A 5,800-nucleotide genomic window follows, 5' to 3' on the forward strand; every position below is an offset into this window, starting at 1 on the left:
GAGGCAAAGTCAGGAAAGGTGTGCCATGGTCAGAGCAGTTTATTAAGCTGAGAATGGAAGTGGGGGCAGGGTGAGAGGTGATTTGATCACCTTCATAACCCTCTGGACCTCTCTAATTCTGCATTATGGGGCAAGGAGATACGGGGTCCTGGAAAGGGGGTCTGTGCTCACGCACCACTCCTATGCAGCAGAATCCCTTGCAGGAAAAGAACAGAGCCATCCCTGCTATTATTCCATAAGTCAAGGTTATTAACTAGAGAAGATCATGTTGTAACCTTGCTTTGTGTAAGACGTAAATGCTGCGCAGCTGCGACTGAACTTTCCCGGCATCTCCAAGGGTCCCTGAGAGAGCAGAGCTCACTGCTGCCAGAGAGAGAGGAACTGGGGAAATGTCTTTCATCCTAGCTCAGTTTGGGGGTTTGCAACACACCCTGTTCACTTTCCATCCCTGTGGAAGTGGAGGGAAAGGGTCAACAGCAGAAAAAGAAGTTCCTGGGATCACACAGAGCAGTGTGTGACTCGGAGAGGAAAAGAAGCTTCAGGTCTGTGGATCTCGGATCTCCGTGCGCCTCTCCTCTGCAAGATGGTGTCGCATGGTGGTCCCTCAGCCTTGTACCTTGGAGAGCTTAGAAATGTTTTTCTTCTTCATCTTCCTCCTCCTTCTGTTTCTCCGCCTCCTGGCCACAAGAGTTAAATCTAGAGCTCTTGCTTTCTACACAGGCACTCTACTACTGAGCTATATTACCACACACACACACACACACTCATTAAGGTTTTGTTCTGAAATAGAGTCTAAGTTGCACGATTGGCCTTCTACTCACTCTATGGTTCCGGTGGGCCTGAATTTGTATTGCTCTTGCCTTGGTCTCTCAAGTAGCCCATGTCATCAGGCCTAGTTCAGAAATGTCTTTTGCAGATCACCCTGGCTGGATACAAAGATCAGTGGAAGAGCATTTGCCTGACATGGGTGAGTCCCCAGGTTCAACCCCCAGCACAAAACAAGAGCAGCTCCCAGGGATAGCCCTGTGCTAACCTTCCCTGCATGCAGAGAGGGATGAGTGCACAGCCTGAGAGAGGGCAAGTGTGGGTGTGAGACATTATCTCCACACAAGTCCAGAAGATGTGGAGAGAGCTGAGTCTGGGGAAGCCTGTCAAGGCAGAAGTGTACAGAGGGAAGTCAGTAAGGTCACTTCTACATGGTGTAGAAGGCAGGTGTAGAAGGAAGGTCCGGTCCAGCAAAGTGAGATCCCGAAATGTGTGGTCACAGGGCTCCTTCCCAAAAGCTAGGATGAAGTCCCACTCCTGATGTAGGTTAAGGTGTGTTTAGCTTCCTCCGTGGATAAAGACAGAGCTCCTTGCTAGGCTTAGAGCCTAGCAGTAGGATTTATAGGACAGAGTCCTCAGAACCTCGGACAAAGCTGGACATGGTGGTACATGCTTTTAATCTTGGCATGCAGGAGACAGAGGCGGGCAGAGCTCTATGAGTTCAAGGCTAGTCTGAGCTACATGGCAAGTTCCAGGATTGATAGGTCTACGTAATAGAGAGAGACCTTGTCTCAAAATCCCCCACTGAACTAGGAAGCTCAGTACACATACACAGTGGAGTCCGAGGCTCAGGGTGAATGGGGAAAAAGGCACAGTTGCTGAGGTTAGGTGGAGGTCCAATTTTAGCAGCCATCCAATCGCAAGGAGTAAAACAGACATGAGAGGAGCAGGGAGGAACCTATATCAGTCCAACACCAGGCTGGCAAGGGAGATGGCAGGTCCTCCAGGCAGTGTGGGCAGAATGGGTCACAAAGCTCTGCTTGGGCATGAAAGGAACAGTCTCCCCAGCCCCAGCCTCACTGTTGGTACCAGATCATCATTTCTGACCTGAGCTCATCTCAAGTCTGTGTACTCGGGCACTGCTGTGGGCCTGAAGCAATGCTACCAAGGGCTTTGTTTCTAAGACCTGTTGCTGAAACCCAGTGACGGGGGAAGCCTGTCACCTGCAGAAGGGTGGAGCATGGAGGAAACAGAGCCCAACAAATTCTTCTCAGAAACCCTTCCTCAGACAAAGCTAGGATTCTTGAGTGTGCTACAAGGAACTTCAAGACAAAGTTCAAGTCAGTATGATGCAAAGTTGGAGTTGTTTTTTTTGGGGGTGGGGGCTGTCCTAGAACTCGCTCTGTAGACCAGTTATCCTCAAACTCAGAGATCTGCCTGCCTCTGCCTCCTAAGTGCTGGGTTTAAAGGCGTGTGCCACTATGCCCCATCTGCAGAACTGGAGTTTAAGAAGAAAGTTCGATATTGATTTAAATATGAGCATTAAGGGAGAGATGTTTAGGAAAAGGATAGCTCAATCCAAGTGCAGGTATAGACTTCTCCAGAGAGTGACACTTAAGTTTCTTACCGAGAGTCATATGTGTGATTCTAGAAGTATGGCTTCTGAAGTCACATACCAAAGGGTTGCTAGGTGCGTTACCTACCTTTTTGTTACATGATAAAATATCATGAATAGAATCAGACTATAGGAGAAGAAGAAGGAGGAGGAGGTTATTTTTGACTAATGGTTTCAGGGGGAGAATTCACAATGGCGGAAGGACATGTTTGTAGCCAGCTAAAACAGGAAACCAGAGAACAAACTGGAAACATGAAGCAGAGAACAAACTGCAAGTGGAGCAAGGCTATAAACTCTCAAAGCCCTGCACTAGTGATGGACTTCCTCCAGCAAGACTCCACCTTCTAAAGGTTCTACGATCTCCTCAAAAAAGTCCACCAACCAGTGTTCAAGTACGTAAACCTGTTGGGGATATTTCTCATTCAAATAACCACACTAGGAAATAACCTGTCCCCACTTTTTTTGGTAAGTGGGATGATAGGGTGGTTCTGGGGCAGCTTGGAAAGGCTCACAATCTGATAAAGTAAAACCATGGCTCAATCTTTGCCCTTGCCCTGGAGCAGTGGCTCTCAACCTTCCTACTGCTGTGACCCTTTAACACATGTCTTCATGTTGTGGTAACCCTAACCATAAAACTATTTTCATTGCTGCCTCATAAGTACAATTTTGCTACTGTTATGAATTGCATTGTAAATATTTTTGGAGATAAATGTTTGCCAAAGAGGTTGTGACCCACTGGTTGAGAACCATTGTACCAGAGGCTTAGGACGTATCTCCTACCGTCAACGAAATTCCTTGTGAGAGTCCTGGGAAATGTACAACTAGGGAAGGAGAAAGGCCACATTTGATCATACATACTTAGGCCGTAGGCTTGGTTCACTGTTATTTTTTAACATCTCTATTAAAAAGGGACATTGTTTCCGTGTTGGCAATTCCCATAGGGTTTTTTTGTTTTGTTTTGTTTTTAGTTTTGTCGAAATTCTTTACTCTTCAGAAGAGTAAAAGTTTCAATCAACCAAATTAAATAAATAAATAAATAAATAAATAAATAAATAAATGTAAAAGAGAAAAACCAGCCAGATTCTATGTTGAGGGGCCCCTTCCCTTCTCATGCCCCCTTCTTTCTCAGTCTTTCTATTTTGTCTCAACTGAGACTTCAAAGATTCTCCCATTCCTGAGACTAATGCAGCCCTAATGAAGGCACTGTCTATGAGGGAACGAGAAGAGGACGGAGGTCCATAGGTTCCCATGGTCCAGTTAATCTTGGTGAATGAAGAGCAGCATTTAGAGCATGCTTTTGCTACAGAGCACTGTCTTCTCACTTGGCCACCAACACCATTTCAAGCAGGATGGAGCCTGGCACCTCTGCCTTCATGTTAGTCTCTCAAGGGCTCTCTGTCTAGAAACTGTAATACCTTGCTTGTCTCTTTCCCCTTCAAGACTGAAAGCACAAAGAGTAACTGAGACATCTTGTCACCAGCTCTTACAATGTCCTGTTCCAGATAGGTCTTAGTCATTGCCCTAAACCTGGAGATGTCCTGGATTCCAGCAACAGCACAGCATCTCGGGACAAGCTATTCCCCAGATGAAGGCAATGGTCAGAAGAGCTGTACCCCGAAGTGGGGCATAATCACCCCCTGGGAGCTAGTTTATCTACTCAACAATAGGTTCTCCTTCAGGTCACTTTGCAAAAATAGACTTGAAACACTGGTCAACCACACTTGAATAGCTTAATTATGCATACTTCTTGCTTCCTGCCCCAATTCTTCCTCTAAACCTAAAGATCATGTCAGTATCCTAGAATAAATGTGGAGGTCACAGGACTCTTTTATCTTTTCCTTTTCCTAATGTACATATTGGCTAAATTTACTTTCTGTGCTTTCTTTCTCTTTGTGTATGTATAGGTGTGTGTGTGTGTGTGTGTGAGAGAGAGAGAGAGAGAGAGAGAGAGAGAGAGAGAGAGAGAGCACCAGGGGTCAACCTCAAGTGTCCCTCCTCGAGAGTTATCCACGCTGTTATTTTAGAAGGGGACCAGGCCTCTCATTTGTCTGTAGCTCATGGACTTGGCTGGTCAGAAAGCCCCAGAGTTCTGCTTGTTGCCACCTCCACAGGGCATCTGGACAGTGAGACTGGGGGGCTTTACATCTTTAGCTTTTGAAGCCCTGTAAGCTGTTCTATCATCACCACCGCCACCTTCGCTTTTAAGACAGGGTCTCACTGTGAACCCCTGGCTGGTCTGGAGCCCAGTATGTGCAACCGGCTGGCCTCAAATTCACAGAGATCCACCTGTTTTTGCTCCCCCAGCTGCTGGGAATAAAGGAGTATGCTGCCGTGCCTGACCAGTTTTCCTCATACTTTATTCATGAGGAACATGAAGGGCAAAAAAGTCTTACAATTCTCAGAAAAGTCAGAATAGGCTAGACACCAAAGGTCCTGACATCAAATATGTTCTTTTCTGTAGCATCTGGTGTTTTCTTCTCTCTGGTTGTACCATCTAAGTATGGAGAAGATAAATAGGAGCAAGAAAGAACCCAGGACCCAGGGCCATACACTGGGTGCGATGGGGACATGGGGACCCTGGAGAGGTCTCAAGATTGTGAGATATTTCAGGATCTTGTCATGTGGCTGGAGAGAATGCCACAAAAATGACAGATCTGTGTATCAAATAAACAACTTATCATGAATATAAAGAAGCTAAGATGAAGATGCGAAATAGACCGTGACGCCCTGGAAGTGAGTCCGGACAATAACTAGTTACAATTTGATATGAGCTAGACACCCAGCCCCATGCCAAGTGCTTTGGGCAAAATCAAGAAGGCAGAAGGAGTAGCACCTGTTCACAGGGCACAATCCGCCTAGTTAGAGATGCCACAGGGTGTGTAGGCACCAGAGGACACTGGGTCAGGTAGGTCACTGAGCCGCAGGGATGAAACCTTAACCCTGATCCTGTGGTCCCCTACTGAGGACCTTCAACTTCTCTAGATTCTGGAAAGCAGAAATTGGATTAAGGGAGACAGAAATGCACCAGGGAAAAGGGGGCCTTTAATGACGGTCACAAAGACGCTGGGGCGGGAGCTACTTTCTCAAAGTCAGGGTCATGGAGAAAACGCCTAACAAACTCCTGAGCCGGCTATTTCATGCTACTGGGGCCTGTGGACAAGACAGTGACCCCCAAGACTCCAACTCTCCCCATTCTAGTGTGAGGTGGAGGAAGCTCTCCTAGGCCCAGAGCTCTGTCAAACTGGGCAAGTGCTAAGATGAACGGCCACAGAGCTTAGAGTTAATACTGTATATAAATAAACTTTACCATCATGAAAAAGGCTTTCTGCTCAGAAGAGACCATGGGAATATTTTATAGTGGTGCAGACCAAGTGAAAAGACGGAGGATAAATAAAAAGGGAAGATAATTATTTGATGGAG

This window comes from Chionomys nivalis, chromosome 4 (genome assembly GCF_950005125.1).
Source record: "Chionomys nivalis chromosome 4, mChiNiv1.1, whole genome shotgun sequence".
In the NCBI taxonomy this organism is placed as follows: Eukaryota; Metazoa; Chordata; class Mammalia; order Rodentia; family Cricetidae; genus Chionomys; species Chionomys nivalis.